The 18,408-nt window shown below is 47.1% G+C and overlaps 1 pseudogene; it reads right to left on the reverse strand.

Moving 5' to 3' along the window:
* Window positions 1-18,408, reverse strand: part of LOC115330168 — a 192,141-nt pseudogene that overhangs the window by 103,962 nt on the left and 69,771 nt on the right.

Here is an 18,408-nt window from a genome sequence, read left to right on the forward strand (position 1 = left end):
TTTGGCTTTTTGGTGCTCTGTGCTACCAGATCCTCGAGCCCCGAATCTCCGACCGGGCACTCTATGGCTCCGTCGTCAAACTGCCAGGCTTTGTGAGTATAGAGGAGGCTATGGCGTGACATGTCACCGTGATCAGTGCCACAGCGCATCCTGTCTTCACGGTCTAAACATATTATGAGCCCTGTCGTTCACCGACGGCCCTTCGTAGATTGGAGCGTTCTTCCTAGCGCTTGGCGGGCGAACATATGCTACAGGTTGATTAGGGTGTAACGGTGAGCAAGTGTTCTAAAATGTGTTCTTTGGTGCATCGAAGCCCCTGAGACATACGACAATCAAAGGGCAACATAGGAAACGCGTAGAGTACGCGCGATGAGGAGGCAGCCGAGCTTGTAGCGATCATTGGTTCACGTCGGGGGGAAATAAAAGCACTTGGGCGAATTTAGGGGTAAACAAACGCGCGAGGTGCGCGAGGAGCGGGCGAGCCTTACACGCTGTAGAGTAAACATTGTACTTGTTTAAAGGAGTCCGGCAAAAACAAAAAGTGATCCTGCTTTAAGTGACGTGCCTATCAGCGACAAGCAGGAGCATTCAGTGACAGAGCAGTGACGGGGTTCGTAGACAGCGTGAAACACTGAAAACAAGTTTATCCACTGGCAGCATTGACTGCAAGTAACCCTTTTTAATGATTTGGAGCGCCTGGTGTTCGCTCAAATATGCAAAAATAAACACCCAGACCTGCGGGCCGTGAGCATTCTAAGACTCGATTAAACATGTGGGCATTTCACGATATGGGTGATAATAATAATCTGAAGCTTGGCCTGCCGTGACGTGTACCAAATTCGTTTGGGGCAACATTCTCACTCTTGTAACTTCGGCTTCGTTCGAAATTATGGTGAAACAGATTTTACAACAATCGTCGCTTGGGGTGACTGTAATCTCCTTTTTCAGGTGCTCTTAATTTCGAATTGGCTTTACGAACTTTGCATTTTTTATCATTCCGCTTTCATATTGTTACTCGAGTCCGCGTTTTCGTACGCGTGCCACTTATAATATTTTGGAAGTTACAAAAAAGGACGTACCATTTCGAAATCGCGAAACATAGGGTGGCATGTTTGATCAATGTTACAAAAGTTCGTGAGCTCTGTTTTTAACGAAATACTTAGCTTCCCGTCCACTGCACTCAAATGGGCGAAAAATAACTTTGATGTGTTCCGCTATATCGACCCCATGTCGTCTATTCTTTTAAATAATGTAACGAATGACAAGTGATGAGGGGACTACAACTTAAGTAAACTAAGTGTTTAATTGGGTGAACTTGTGCCCAAAACAAAAAGGGAAGAGAAGATAAAAATTGAGTGTCGCGGGCGTCGATGGCGGCGCAACAGCAGGGCCGAACGCGGGGGCGAGACTGACTTTGGCTCGCCACGCGAAGCCCCTTATGTACACGCGTGGGCTCCTGGAATAATCGGCGTAAATGCTCGACGCGTAGAACATTCGGACCTAGAATAAACATCAATGTTCTCGAATTCACTCGAACATTAAAATGAAAGAATATATAAAAAATGAGTAACTACCAGGAATCGAACTCTGGCTCTTCGCGTGGGAGGCAAGCACGATAATTGTTACTCAAAGGCCGCGCTGTTTACTGGGCCAGCTGCGCGCGCGGAAATATACACGGCTTGAGCGTGTCATCATCACACCATGATTGGTAGTCATCCCTACTCGTTCCTGGCGAGAAAAATAAATTTGATAGTTCGGAATCGGCGATGCAGAAGGTACGAACTCGGCAGCAAGGCCCCCACAATGGAAGCTAACGCGACGTCAGTGCAGGCCATGCATACGTCACTGCCCTGATACCAAATTGCCTGCACAATAAAATTCCTACGCACCGCTGCAAAAACGCTTAAAACGAAAAAAAACCCCTTTAGGTCAAGCCTTAACGGACCGGATGGCTTCCGGACGGGAAATCATTATCGAGAGGCGGAAGGAACATTCCTCGCGCTTCTGGCGGGTGCCCATCTGGGATGTCCAGTCGGACCACCTGAAGCACTGACCCGATGCACCCGTCCAAAATGGCAAATGTTGAATAGCGGGAACGACGTCCCATCGGTTTCCAATAAAGGAAACCGATAAGAAGGCCTTCCTTTTATGTTCCTCCCTTATGTTCCAGACCGCTGGACCAATCGGAACGAAGAAAAAAATGATAATATAATTGAAGCGGAGGACAAAGAGGTCGCTTTGTCGGGATGATACCGCAAACAGAAGCGACCCTTCGGTTGGGTAGTCCATGGAATCGATATAGACGACCACGCAGGAAGGGAAGTGTCACTCGTCGCAATTTCCTTCTGTGTTGCAGCTAAGCTCTCACTGGCTTCCTAATGCAGAGCGTTGCTCTCGAAACACCAAAGAATATTGTGTGTTTTTGTTTTTTCATCAATTAGGCCATCTAGAGAGGCTATCGGTAGCCCTCTAGACGCAGTCACACTACTTAAGTATCTACAAGAAACATTCGGTGTTCGCTTTAGGTATGATGACAGAATTACCTGCAGTCACCCCCCAAGAGTGTTAGAAGCTTGTTTTCTTCATTCAAGCTTCGAACATGTCTAAAGACATATTCAAAGTTGACGATAACACATTGGTTCTTATTGGACAGATAACTTGCTAGCCACTGAAGGACAACTGTCGGTAGCTCCAGTGAGGGTAATTTATGTATGAGAAGGACATGCGGAACTGCATCAAAGGCTTTTTGAAAATCCCCTAATACAGAATTTGCCTGGAAGCCTTCATCGTACGAAGACAAAATGTCGCGGGAGAACGGACTTAGCCATGAAACAAATAAAAAAAAACAGATCTAAACCGTGTTGCTGAGGTGTGAAAATAATGTTCATTTCAAGATGTCTAACGATACTGGAGTAAACAATATATTCAATGGTTTTGCAGCATACGTTGGTGAGTGATATTGGCCAATAGTTAGTAAGGTTGTTTCAGCACATGATTTATGAATTGGTAAATATTCGCACGTTTCCATTCGCGGGGAAGCCTACTGTCCTCTATGGATTTGTTACACAATATAACTGAAACGGTGACAAAGCACGAGCTTATTTTTTTTTTCAAGATATGGTTAGAAATGTTATTTGGTCCACTCACAGCCCCTAATCTAAGGCTCTGGAACATAGAACGCACATCGTTTTCCAAAACAACATTGTCAGACGTATGGACAACAACTCCAGCCCTACCGCGTTAAAACTCCGATAGAGATTGAAAATCTCCGATATATGGTGAAGAGAAAACAAACGGAAAATATGTGTTGAAACACGCTGCCTAATGAATGTCCCCAGCGAAAGTGTTATGGCCATCAGATGTACCAGGAATGCCAACCTCATATTTTCTGTTAGACTTAGCAAACTTCTAATTTTTTTCAAGTTAGTTGCCAGGTTTACGAAAACAAATTCAGCAAGCACACTTTTAAAACGATTCCACAAACTGCACATATTTATGTGTACGGGGCATTCTTCAAACTCTAGTAGGAACGAAGATAGGTTATCCGACATGCCGTCAAAGTTACTCTTATCATAATAAAATACTTTCCTTGAAATCGGTCTTTTTATTCGGATGTAGTCGCAGTTAATATTACCAACAATTATATCATGATCACTAATACCTGCAGATATATTAATCAACCAAACGAACGTAGGGTTGTTCCAAAGCACAGGACCTAAATTCAATGAAATTGATCCAGCGTATCTTGTGGGAGCATTTACATATAGTCAAAGCCCATTTTCACTAATTATGACTTCAAAGGTGGAGCAGACTGGATCTGCTACGTAAATTGGGTGGCTAATTTCACCAGTTGATATCGGGAAGATTGAAATCACCGCCCAACGATGACTGGTCAGACACTAACACAGATAATCAATCAGGTAACACCTCGAGTGGTTTCGTATCACTGATTCCCGGAGGCCTCTAACAAAAACGAAATGGCTAGCAGATGTTCGCTCTCCAATTCTATCTTGCACCCGACAGATTCACCTGAATGATCATTAAACGGCAATCCAATGTTCTTCATTTGCTTTTTAACAAGAACAAAAATGCTGCCTCCGCTTGCATTACGGTTGTTACGGTGGACGTTGAAATAAGTAAGAAATATTTCTGAATCACAAATGATGTCGTCCAACCACGATTTTGACCCAATAACTGTCAGGATTAATTACAGCAATCACATCATCAAACTCACCTGTTTTATGCTTCATACTACGACAGTGTATAACGATAGAAACATGTTCTCTTAGTTCAATTTTACGACGCTCGACAGGGGACCTTTATTGCTATTGGACGCAATCAACAACACGGTCAGTTTCGGAATCGTACATGAACGTTTCTCCACCTATAGCAAGCGTGTTAAAGCGGCGTTTGAACCTGTCGTTACGCTCCTTAGCGTAGTGAAGCAGTTTCTTTCTCTCAGACCTTGCACGTAGCAAAAAGCCCTCGCTGACTGACAAATAACTGCTCTTCAGTTTGTGACTCGGAAAACATTTTAGCGCTCAAAACGCAAGGACAAAGACGAGAATCAGACACCACAGTGCGATACGAGCAACTGATTTTATTACATGAAACGTCACTTATATGCCATCCGTGTTTCTGATATTGCCCCATCACTAGCCAACCCGATGCCATGCCGCGTCATTGAGGGAGGCACGTTCCTTGTCAAGTAGATCAATTGAGGCCACGCTGACACATGCTGCCCCACCCTTCTTAATCTCATCTGCCTCGACTATCTCCCTCACAGTTTTTTCCTTGTGCCCCGCCAAAACCTTTCACTCGGAAAACAACGGCACACCTTTGATAATGATCGGACAGACGACCGTCCTGATAATTTTCTAATTTAAGTTTGTGTTCCCTTAGCCTATCATTAACACACCCACCGGACTCGCCTATATATTTGTTTCCGCATGATAAGGGGATCTGATACACTACTTCCTCCGCACATTCAACGAAGGGATTCCACAGGTTTCACCGCACAGTCAGAAGGAACCTTACAAAAAGGATCTCTCACCCTACATAATCTACTAAGTTTGTTTGGTGCGGAAAACATTACTTTTACGTTCGATCTATTGGCCACCCTTTTCAGGCCATGCGCCGTTTTGTGAATGTACAGAGCGCGGCACTGGAACCAAAATGGTGTCATAAAAAAAATTATTGTTATAGAAAGAGCTCATTTACAGCCCTAAATAAGGGGTAAAATTGCGTGCCCACTAATACTCTTTCCGAATAAAATTCGAAAAGGCGCCGTTGTCGTGTTCGCGCAAACAGTGTCCCGATGTATACGGTATCACCGCGACCTTTTGTTTATCCCTGAGAACCGTTGGGCGAGGGCAAGCTTCACTACGCACTCTTTTTAATACGACCTCCGCAACTGACACCACTACATTCTTCGGGAAGCCAGCTGCCAAAAACCGCCTATACTGCGTGCCCAGGCCTTCTGACATCACTAGAGCCGTGTATTGGGAGAGTTTGGCCAATAGGCAGAGCTAAGGCAGAGCCGTTTATCGAGAGAGTTTGGCCATACATTGGTTTGAATAGGCGAGCATCTTGGGGCCAACCACAGGCCGCGAAACAGCCCCTAGCGGTGGTCGTGAGCTCTAAATTTGTGACACGACTAATTCAAGCCGTTTTAGCGTCGCTAGAGTTAAAAGGTGTAACTCTCAGTGACTGAAAACTTTGTGCGTGCGAGGTTTTCGTCACGCCAATGTTCAAGTGTAGAATAAACGAACGTGGGCTCCGAACCAGGGCCAACTTGCTAGAAACAGCGTCTCAGCTGAGACGGTGAAAGAAAGCACTGCCAAAGCCAGCGCACGAGCCGAGCGGGACACCGCGTCTCCAGACGCTCGCGCGCCCCGCCCTTTGCACTGTTTTCTTTCTGCCAGTCACAGGACGCAGTTCTAAGAAGCCAACATCAGCAGTGCAGAGAAAGGCGTGGGCACGAGCGCGTGGCTTTGGAAAGTGGCTCCTACGCACGAGTTCACGTACAAACAAAAGCGTTTTGCTGAGCTAGGTTCACGCGCCTGTGCCTTTGTCTTCACAGCCGACATTTGTGAGATGGAGCAGAGAGGCCGAGATTGAACGCCTCTATTTCACGCTTTGAATGTCGTTTGCAATATTCTGACGTCGCGGTCTCCTGATTGGTCCACGCTGTGTCACAAATTTAGTTTACGCTCTAAGCGTGGGGGGAATATTCGGCGCTGGCGGCGGCCTTTGCTCCGCCTGTTGGCCAAACTCTACCAATACACGGCTCTGAGCTAAGGCCGCCGCCAGCGCCGAATATTCCCCCCACGCTTAGAGCGTAAACTAAATTTGTGACACAGCGTCGACCAATCAGGGGACCGCGACGTCACAATATTGCAAACGACATTTACAGCGTGAAATAGAAGCGTTCAATTTCGGTCTCTCTACTCCATCTTACAAATGTCGGCAGTGAAGACAAAGGTACAGGCGCGTGAGCCTAGCTCAGCAAAACGCTTTTGTTTGTACGAGAACTCGTGCATAGGAGGCACTTTCCAAAGCCATACGCTCGTGCCCATGCCTTTGCACTGCTGATGTTTGTTCGCTCTGGCCGGCTTGCTAGAACAGCGTCCTGAGACCGGCTGAAAGAAAACAGTGCAAATGTGGGGCGCGTGAGCGTCTTTAGAAGCGGAGTCCCGGTCGGCTCGTGCGCTGGCTTTGGCAGTGCTTTCTTTCCCCGTCTCAGCTGAGACGCTCCTTCTAGCAAGTCGGCCCTGGTTTGGAGCGCACGCTCGTTTATTCTACGCTTGAATATTGGCGTGACTAACACCTCACATGCGCAAAGTTTTCAGTCACCGACAGTCAAACCTTATCACTCTAGCGACGCTAAAACGGCTTAAATTAGTCGCGTCACAAATCTAGAGCTCACGGCCACCGCGAGGGGCTGTTTCGAGGCCTGTGGTTGGCCCCGAGATGCTCGCTTATTCAAACCAATGTATGACCAAACTCTCTCAATAAACGGCTCTGGACATCTCATGGTGCCATGCTTTTTTTAGGGCGTTTAATACGCACATATTGGTTCTCGTCCTTCTCCTTGAGTTTTGAGCGGTAACATGTCTTCCAAGTTCCAAAACCAAATAGCCCCAAGAATCTACTCTACTGAAGTTTAGTTTGTGGGCTTGGTCTAATTTGTTTTGTTTTTCTTTGAATAAACGAAGCTGTATGACGATCAGCCGGCTTTTTGTTGGAGAGAAACTACCGATTCTAAGGGCGCGATCAATTATATAACGGTTCATCCTGAACGCCAAGGTTACTATCGCATACCGGTGTATCATTTCGTTCGGATCTTCCCACGTGTCGCTAGCAAAATCTGGCAGCGCATTAAAAAAAAAAATTTTTTATATCTTTTTTTTAGGTCATGCTGCTGCGTCATAACCGCACTAAGTTGCGCAGCTATGGTTTCATTTCGTTTTTTAAGCAACTTATTTCGGTTCCCAATTCCGTCACACTCCCCTCCTTTTGCCATCCAAGGGATCCGGGCTGTGAGAGCAGCAAGCTTCTCGTCTGCTACCTGCTGATTTCGCTTAATCTACCTCAAATATGAAAGTACCTTTACTTGTCCCTCCTATAGCTTTGGTATAACACAGAGTGCTTCTAGAAAATCCCTTTGCTGCTCCGCAGTGAGAGGACCAGGGTTTCTTTCACATCACCAGATACCATGAATCATTTTTTCACCTCGGATAAGACAAGCCGAGAGTTCAAAGAAAGCACTTCAGCGGCACGCAGAAAAACAAGCTCTGTAAGTGCAGCAAGTTGGGTCTCGGTGCCGTTTCACAAGACTGTGTGTAACGCACTTTAGTATCATAAACGTAAGGTGCACTGAGCTGAAGAACGAGAATACGTCGAGTCTCCCGCCTCCATGACGGCGCCGAAACCCATCGGGTATTGGCAGAGCAGGTTCTTAAATAGTTCATGATCATATTGCCAAGCGCGTGCTGAGCGGGTGCGTACATGGCCGAATGGTTACCGGGCTTGGCTGTCGCGCGGAAGATCTGGGTTCGGTTCCAGGTAGCGGATCGTTCTTTTATTTATTCTCTCTGCTTGCCGTTCTCGGAAATTCGAGAAATTTCTTGCCTGATCGAGTTTCGAATGTTCTACGCGCCGAAAGTTCTAGGCTGAATGTCCCAGATACCCACGCGGCTACAAAAGGTGCTCCCCGTGGCAAGCTGCAGTCAGTCTCGCCCCAGCATTCGATCCTGTTGTTACGCCGTCATGGACGCCCGCGACGCGCTATAGTTATCTTCTGTTTCCTTTTCCTTTTTATTTTGGGCACAAGTTCGCCCCATTAACCGTTTAGTTGGTTTCAGTTTTCGTCGCCTCATCAGTTGTCAATCGTGACAATATGACGTCCAACGTTGTTGCCAGACGTGATGATCGACGAAAGTCGTGTCCGGATGAAGCATCGTCAAATACAGTGAAGAATGATCAGGCAGACAGAACGGAATCGCCGGGAACTTATCGCTGATCTATGTTTCCTCGGCCCAAAACGCTTTAAACTGGGCACCGAATGGGACGGTTAAAGGCAGCAGAAACTGAAAACCGAGAATACGTGAGTATCCCGCCTCCATGGCGGATGGGATTCTTTACCAAATGAAATTTTTACACTATCGTCCCTTTGTGTTCCTGTAGATGTTATTCGTGCTCTTGTGTTAAATTTGCTTTGAATGATCATGCGTAACCACCCCTGCTATGGCTTAGTGATGCAAGCCGCAATATACTTTGTATAAATTAAGCAGAAAAATTGCGGTATAGTCGCACATGTGACGTTTTGGGACACGTGAGTCTTAATCTGTAAAAACTTCTACCTTGGAATTTCGTCTTTTGACAAGGACTGTTCTATTTGGTTTCTTCTGCGGATCATGCATCTCTTAGAATAATTACGGTATCGATTCAGTCTACGAGTTCGATATCCTGGTTTAAAATCAATATTCCATAAATTTCTAAAAAGAACTGAGAGTAATCTTAAACTACTAAATTACAACAGGTATACAGAAAAACAGGCAAGAGAAGCATACAAAATTATTCCTCTTTATTAAATATTCACATAACTGCTCTCACACTGTTATCTCTCTCTTTCTCTCTTATTTTGTTCTGTCCCTGACACCCAAGAAGAAAAAATAAGACACTTCATTGTATATATTATACATAAATTACCATATCGTTACTGTCTGAATACACTATCCAGGTATAAAAGCAAATGTGAATACATTTGTCTAACTGGGTTCGATAACGCCAACTGGACATTCTACGAGATAGGCTAGATTGAATGCTGTCGCCTGCCTTTTGCTTGTCCTTTCCACTCCTATTACCACTTCCTGTTACGCTATATGCTTTTTATTTGCGCCATTAACTCTCTACACCAGCTTACGGAACCCTTCTTGAACAATGGACTTCAATTATACTAAACGGATGAGTTCATCCGGAATCAGAAACTCGCTCCCAGCCATTTCTGTGTACCGATTGGTGCATGTACTGGTTTAGATGTAGAGTGCCGCAATCGGCAGGGAATAATGTTTCAAGATCTGTTGCACCTCTCCACCTCTCTGACCGCGACGCCCCTTTCATATTACGTAAATGCGGTCTGTTCATCTCACTAATGAAATGGCAAGCAGGAGTTTTTAGGAATAAAGCCTCGACGCCGACACGACTGACTCAGACTATGCTAGGACGTAATTCCCGGGAGCTACCACAGGCGAACTGTCTGTTCACCTAATGAATCTCTTTTGAAGCTGTTTTGAAACCATCTGGCAAACTATCTGGAAACTACTTGCGATCTATCTGGAAAGTGTCTTCAAACTATCTGACAAACTGTGGCACGCATTTGGCAAACACTGTGGAAACTATATTCGGCGAACTATCTGGCAAACTGTCTTAAAACTCACTGGTAAACTCTCTTTTAGCTGTGCGGCACACAGTCTCAAAATTCTTATGAACTGTGTGAAACGTATATGGCAAAGTAGTATCTCGGAACAATCTTAAAACTAGCTGGATAACTAACTACCTTCGGACGGTCTTGAAATACCTATCAACTACCTTTAAACGGTCTTGAAATATCGATCAAACTATGTTTAAATTATTATAAAATTTATTTCGAAACTATCAAGTTTTTGTTTATAAAACAAAACCGTTAGGTAAAAATCCTGAAAACGAAAAAGAAAACTCTCTGAACACTATTGGAAAAACAGTTGAAACTTTTTTTGAAACTAACTGGAAACTATGTGGAAACAGTAAGAAAATTACAGATACTGGAAAAGTTTTTAGGGGAATTCAAAACCAATTTTACGTTCAATATCTTTTATTTCGTATATTTTGACATATTTCTTCGAACCATGCTTATTAGAATCTATATTCTGTTTCATACTTAGTGTACAACGCTGTAAAAACTGCTGGAGCGAACATGGCGTACGCGAGGAAGCAAATGATCTCGCAGATCATTTGCACGCGTTCTTGCGCAAACGAAACCATAGATAAAGCCACGCGCGCGCGCTAGTAGCTTTTACAGTGCTCTATACTAAGTATGAAACGAAGTATACATATTTTCCAAGGTACCGACACTCTTATAATCTTTATGTCGATAGACGTCTTGAATTATAGAGTTCATAAAATCTTGTAAGCGATTTTGGTTCACAAGCGTTTTTACTTAAAACGTGATTTTATTTTTTTTTTTGTTTTGATCAACATTGAAGTCTTGTTCGGTGCAAGGTTTTGACAGTATGGTGGATGTGCATGCGTTTATTAATCAAAATCATTGCGCTTCTGTAGTACTACAACATGCAAAAAGCTTGGGAGCGGAAAGACGTGCACGGATATCAGAAACCTTATATTGGGAAAACAATAATAAAAAAGTCATTCAAATTCAAGAGATATACACGCGTCATTTTAATTCATTTTCAAACAATTTTTAGTTCTTTTCAGAACGGTATTTCACTCCTAGTTGCAACATGCTGAATGAAAAATTAATATAGAAATATTATGATTGGGAACCGCAGTATGACTATAAGTCTTCGGGTAACTTGTAGAGGCTTGTCATATGATTGTGGCAACCTGAAATTCTATTCATTTTATTTTTTTAAGGGCCCTCGTGTGAGGGCATTACATAGGGATAACCTAACAATAACCTTCACGCGTTTGACGTTTGCTGCATCCGAGTCTTTCATGCTAGCCCTAATACAGCTTTCCCGCGTACCTCATTGATTTAAGAGACCATCTATGTAAAGAACAAAAGGTTTTGCAGGTTGGTTGTTGTATTGAGCTTTTCATCTTCAATTCGAAATTCCTAAAACCATTGTTCTACCGTCTGCTCAAATGCAGCACCTTCTCTTTGAATCCTATTAACATTTAAAGCTGGTTCAAAAGCAAGCGAGTTTGAATTTGTAAACAAGATGCACGCAAAAACTGGGAATGTTTTATGGGAACAACTAAGAACCCCGATAAATAATAATTATCTTGCAAACTTTATTTTAAAAAGTTTTAATTTACTGAGTGCTTATTCTTCAATATTACCGAAACATGTTAAATCAATTTGAGATAATGTATTTTTATTGAAGGTCACTCTTGTTTTCGCTAGGATTGAATTCCGTCAAAACTTTACGAATGTTTAATATTTTAGATACCTGGGACCTATCTGCGAATTATCTATAAACCTTGAAACCTGTATGAACGCTGCCTATAAACCCTAAAGACTATTTTGAAAATATCTGAACCTCTCTAGCTAATCATCAGAGAATCAATGTGAGAACTAGGAAATCGATCCTCTTCATGGAAACTTGAGCTGTATAGTTATCGCAGATTCACAGCCGAAATAGTTAATAAAGTTTCAAACTGCTTTACCTTTTTGTCATATTCTAATATCCGAAACAGTGTATCGAATTGATGCATCGCCAATCATTTCCTCGATTTACAAATTTAAGAACGTCATAAGGAAAATGGGAAATTTTTGTAGACCGCACGCAAAAACACTGCCTTGCTAGTGTAAGCACTTGCCGTCACTTTGATTACTGATTGAGCGTCCGCTTCCGGAGCTCGGAATCCACAGTGTGCGGTGTATGAAAATTCCCTGCTGAACTAAAGCCCGAACCGCCGCTCTCACAAAAGACCATTCAAAAAGCACTAACCAGTGAGGCTCATGTCGAAGGACTCGGCGTCAATCTTCCTCAAGTCCTGGACAGTCCTCCAGGTAAGCGTGAGCAGCTGGTTCTGCGACAGGTCCACGCTAAGCAGGTTCGGCGCCCCTAAGAACATGTTCGCCGGTAAGATCCGCAGCCGGTTGTGAGAGGAGTAAAACTTCTTGAGGCGCGGCAACCCCTCGAAGGCCAGCGGGTCCACCTCCGAAACCTCGTTGTATTTGAGGTCCAATTCCACGAGCGCCGGCGTCCCGCTGAAGACCCGGGCGCCCAACCTCTGCAGCTTGTTCCGGAACATGTCCAGCCGCTCCAGATGGTCGAGACCCTTGAATGTGCCCTCCGTCAGATCTACGATCATGTTGTCGCTCAAGTCGAGTTCTTTTAGCGCACCCAGGTCAGCGAAGGCCGTGTCTTCGATGCTCTTTATCTGGTTCCGCTCTAGGAATAGGTGCGTCAGTGCCGACAGACGCGAGAGGGCATGAGCAGGGAGCTTGACGAGCTTGTTGTCGCCCATCTCCAGTTTTGTGAGGTGAGGCAAGTCGGCAATGGACTCCTTTTCCAAGTCGGTGATGTCGTTTGAATCGAGAGATAGCGTCTTTAGTTTAGGCAGGTTGTAGAAGGAGTGAGTCTTAAGCGAGCCAAGGCTGGCTTGAGTGAACTTGAGGCTCTCCAGGGCAGGCGCCGCGGAACGCAGTGCTTCTGTCGGAACGAAGTGGAGATGGTAGTCACTACGGAACGTGCTGAATGCAATCGAAACGATCGATGGCTGATTCTGGAAGGCTTTAAAGACAACGTGGTCTTTTGTGAGATTTCTCACAATAAAGCAGGTGATTTCGACGTCGTCCTTGCCGATGTGTTTATTCTCGCACTTGCAATACATCGGCTGGTCCCTGAGATCGCAGAGTTCGGGGACTAAATATTAGTCATCGCCACGCGCTGGTTGTATCGTTGAACACAAGAGAAGAAAAAGCAGACTGAAGAATCTGAAAAAAAAATGGAACTGATTAGGATTTCAGTAGCATTTAAAACAATAGTGCACACAAGATGAAATCATGTACATAATTATTATCTTCATGAATGCCAGGAAAAAATAGATAATCATAAACTGACCAGTATCTACCATCATAGAACAATTCTTTGAACCATTCAGTTTGTTGTTGATGGATCCCACGCATTATATAAACAAAAAAACGTACGGGCCCTTAGCTATTATTGTGTTTAGTAACTAATTTAAATCGTATGTCAGAGCGTTTCTCTACCATCTTTGTCAAATTAAACGCGATTAACTCAAGAAACCACCTTCTGGAATTCTCGAAGTGGCTGCCGACGTTTTTTGAGATCTGGCGGGTTGCTTTTAAAGTTTTCACCAGCTTCTACTACACTAATCTTTTTTCTTCCTTTTTTTTTTCAAGGTGTTTGGTGATTTAAACACAACAAGCTGCGGGAGCTGCACGGTGTGCGAAGACAAACAAAAAAATCCTTTCTCGTCTAGGATGCGGTACAGATCATAATGAGTCATTCTCTCGCCATGTTCTGAGTTTCACAATCCCTACTCCACTATAAGGTTTAGACTTATTTCAGCCTTGTCATCTACCGGGATATATTTCCGTATAGATCAAAGTGTTTCACTATCCGAGTTCTCCGTTGAAATGTGAAAGCACGGGCTTAGAGTGTATGTGCTTTATTGATAACCTCCTAAAGTCACTCATAGCTGGAAAACACTCAGGGCCTTGCTTATAATGTGATGATTCTCTCTCCGGCATTAGTACCGAGTAACGCAGCACTGTTGCCTGTGGAGTGATAACAAGAGGATTGGGACTGTCACGCTCGGCGTTTTTCAGGATGTCACCAACGCTACTAGGACACTCAGTTGGGAAGCTCACCCTTGAAATCCGGATCGCTCGCGTCCACCAAGACCGAACTAGATGCGATTACAGCTCCGTCCTTTAGCGGCAAGCAAAACCAGGCAAGTTGTATTACATAGCTACTGCAAGATGGCGCTCCGAGATAGTCACACTGGCCCCTGCACTACCCGACTGAAAAACCGGTACGTGCATCCATGCAATTCTCGGAATGGAAGCTGCGGGAAAAATGGCGGCGTTGCAATCGCGTCTAGTTCCGTTCTCGAGTGCCGATCGGCATCACTTTTTCGAAGCACGCTCCCATGGCGATTTCCCAACTGAGTTGCTCTAGTAACCTTGGCTGTCACGGACTATCGTTGTGGTTTGAACGTTCAGATGAAAGTGATCTCTTTGTTGGGGGTCTAGTACCTAACTATATTTACAAAACGTCAAAAAAGGAATGGATGTCAAGCATAGGTAAAGATAAAATTGCTATTCCTAGGAAATAATAGAACCTCAACTAAGACTGCAAACCCTTTTTATACACTTGTTCGTTTGTGAATTTTTTTTTCTCTTCTAAGCGTTGTAAAGGGTGAACTGCACTGAGTGGGACAATATTTAGCTAGAAATGGATTCATTTGCTTTACAGATATTGCATATATATTAGAGGAATTCCACGGGTACAGGGTGAGCAAGAAACAAATAGTATCACGCACGCAGACAAAATAAAAATTAGATCAACGAAAAAACGGCAGGCAGTGTATACCACACGGCCACAAGTTTAGGTGTGACAACGCCTACGTGCCGAGTCTAGTGAAATGCAAGGCATGTATCGAATGTAACAGATATATTTGTAGGTAACGGAATTAATACAAATATCGAATGGAACACATTTATTCGTTACTTTGTGGGCAACCTGGCGATTCCAAGCGGTTGGCCCAGGCTGCCCCTCCGACAATCATAAGTGGTCATCTTGACCACGAGGGGGCCAAGGGCAACTGGCCACGCGAGCGGCGCTCCGCCGCTGATAAAAGGCCGTCGCAGCAGATGCGCGGGGGCGGTTGGGATCGCGGCGCAGGCGATAGCGGTCATTAAATGTTTACGTGTTGTTGAACTGGTGTGCTGTGTCATTCTGCGAGACGGGTAGCAGCAAGGGAAATCCCACACTGGCGCCCAGACGTGATATGCTGCTCGTCTGGGAGGATGACAGCAAACTGGGTTCGTTCTTACGTTTTACATAGTCAATTTTGCGTTCCTGAGTTTGCCCAAAGTTGAGGGGGCGTTTCTTCGCAAGCCCACGTCCATCGACCTGCGCAAGTCTCCACTACAACACGATGCCGTCTACAGAGGACGCCGACAGAAACGTGAGTGAGGACGACCTTTTGACGCTCGGTGCACTCGCGGATAACGCCACCAGTGACATAAAACCAGACGCTAAGCCTGCAGTCTCAGTCCCGGTAGACGCATCATTAGAGGGTGGTCTAGCAGAACTAAGAGTGGCCATGACCATGCTTCTTAACATACAACGAGAGCAGATGATGCGCTCAAGACCCACTCCTGCTGGAAGTACGCCCCCCAGGGACTTCCTAAGGCTCTCGCTTAGCGTTCCGGTTTTTTCGGGGTACGCAGATAGAAAGTCAGTTGCGATGTTCGTCTCGGAACTGCGGGACTACCAAGCTGCGTCGGGAATTGACGACGAAACCGTCCTCACCCGCCTTTTGCCGGTTGCACTGACAGACAGTGCAGCACTGTGGAGGCAAAGACAAACTAAATTCACAAGTATGTCAGATTTTGAGGCACGATTTAGGACGGAGTTCCTGCCTCCGGATTACAGCGTGCGGATTAAGGACGAGCTGCGCGCGCGCACACAGCACCCGGAAGAGTCACTTATTGAGTTTGTAAGGGCTCTCCAGGGCCTGTACGATATCGCCGACGCCGCGGCACCGGACGCGGAGAAAGTACAACGCGCCATCCGCCAAAGCCACCCGCGTTTCCATCCCCATCTCAGGGGACGTACCTTTACGAATTTAGACGAGATGGCACGGGGGGCGATCACTATCCAGGCCGACATCCTCGCGGAACTAAGATACCGACCCCCTCCACCGCAGAATATGACTCTGGAACCATCATTTGCGTGGTCTGGAAACGCACGTGCACATAGAGTCGAGAGAGAACAAGACGATTCCAATCAGGCGCCCGTCCCCCGAACCCCAGATTCTTGTGCATACGAATCACGAACCCTAGACCCTCGTGCATACGAATCACGGAGGTGCAGCGGTTACGAAGGCACGCAATCACAACGCTACAGCCCCTCCATTGGTCAAGATGAGTTCTTGTCCTCTGGACCGGTAACGCGGAGCTTGGGAGAGGCAGAAGAGAGCGGGACACCGCACGAAGCCGACGGGCGGGTCACGCCCCGTTGTTTTCGATGCGACCAGCCAGGACACATACACCGGGACTGCAGCGAACGGCAGCGGCCGCCTCAGACACAGGGAAACGGCTACGGCCGGCGGTGGTAAGAAATTTCTACTCTCCGCCGGCCGCGTCAAAAACACAATCCACGAGATCGAGTCGCCGCAGCCGCCTCCGGGCCTCCCGGAGGCTCACACGGGCTCCGGGGACTGACGCTTTTCTATCGACCCTCGGTGGCCCTCCATCACTTTTTCTTCCTCATAACACTCCTCGTTGTGAGACTCCCGGCGTGTCCGATTTTCCATGGACACCCGGGCGCCCAGCTCACACCGCTCGCGGTGTTGAGACTCCCGGCGTGTCTGCTCGTGCATCGACAACCGGGCGGCCAGCTCACAACACTTTCCGTCATGAGACTCCCGGCGTGTCCGCGTTCGCGTCGACAACTGGGCGCCCAGCTCACACCGTTCGCGGTCTTGAGACTCCCGGTGTGTCTGCTCTCGCATCGACAACCGGGCGGCCAGCTCATAACACTTTCACTCTTCGTCGTGAGACTCCCGGCGTGTCGGCTTTCACACCGACACCCGGGCGCCCAGCTCACACCGTTCGCGGTCTTGAGACTCCCGGCGTGCCTGCTGTTGCAGTGACACCCGGGCGGCCAGCTCACAACACTCTTCGCCGTGAGACTCCCGGCGTGTCGGCTTTCACACCGGCACCCGGGCGCCCAGCTCACACCGTTCGCGGTCTTGAGACTCCCGGCGTGCCTGCTGTTGCAGTGACACCCGGGCGGCCAGCTCACAACACTCTCCGTCATGAGACTCCCGGCGTGTCGGCTTTCACACCGACACCCGGGCGCCCAGCTCACACCGTTCGCGGTCTTGAGACTCCCGGCGTGTCTACTTTTGCACAGACACCCGGGCGGCTAGCTCATAACACTCTTCGCCGTGAGACTCCCGGCGTGTCGGCTTTCACACCGACACCCGGGCGCCCAGCTCACACCGTTCGCGGTCTTGAGACTCCCGGCGTGCCTGCTGTTGCAGTGACACCCGGGCGGCCAGCTCACAACACTCTCCGTCATGAGACTCCCGGCGTGTCGGCTTTCACACCGACACCCGGGCGCCCAGCTCACACCGTTCGCGGTCTTGAGACTCCCGGCGTGTCTCCTTTTGCACAGACACCCGGGCGGCTAGCTCATAACACTCTTCGCCGTGAGACTCCCGGCGTGTCGGCTTTCACACCGAGACCCGGGCGCCCAGCTCACACCGTTCGCGGTGTTGAGACTCCCGGCGTGCCTGCTGTTGCAGTGACACCCGGGCGGCCAGCTCACAATACTCCCCGTCATGAGACTCCCGGCGTGTCGGCTTTCACACCGACACCCGAGCGCCCAGCTCACACCGTTCGCGGTCTTGAGACTCCCGGCGTGCCTGCTGTTGCAGTGACACCCGGGCGGCCAGCTAACAACATTCTCGGTCATGAGACTCCCGGCGCGTCTGCCTTTGCACTGATCCCCGGGCGAACAGCTTCCACTGTTCCCGGTCCTACGCTACCCGAAGCAACTGCATTTGAGTTGGACCCTAATGCGATTCCCTTTCAGCCAAAGGCCGGCCCGATCCCCAGCGTCAGAGCCGCTTTGAAGTTCTCAACACCAAGGATGGTCGCTCTGGATGGCCGGCCGCTAATGGACTCGCACCAGTCGACGGAGGTAGGAACAACCTCACAAACGAGGAACCGACAGTGCTCATCCCAGCTGTGAGTAGAATCGAATCTACACCCAAGTCTCTTGAACCTCGTATGACTGTGAATGTACTAGGTATACCAGTAGCCGCTCTTTTAGATACTGGAGCAAACATATCGCTTATTGGGGATGCTGTATTTGCGGAATGTAACAAGAGAAAGATACATCTTCGGTCAGCAAACGTGAAATTGCAAGTAGCATCGGGGTCCGTACTGCCTGCTGCCGGCGCAGTCAGGTTACG

This window comes from Ixodes scapularis, unplaced genomic scaffold (genome assembly GCF_016920785.2).
Source record: "Ixodes scapularis isolate PalLabHiFi unplaced genomic scaffold, ASM1692078v2 PGA_scaffold45__5_contigs__length_3442486, whole genome shotgun sequence".
Lineage (NCBI taxonomy): Eukaryota > Metazoa > Arthropoda > Arachnida > Ixodida > Ixodidae > Ixodes > Ixodes scapularis.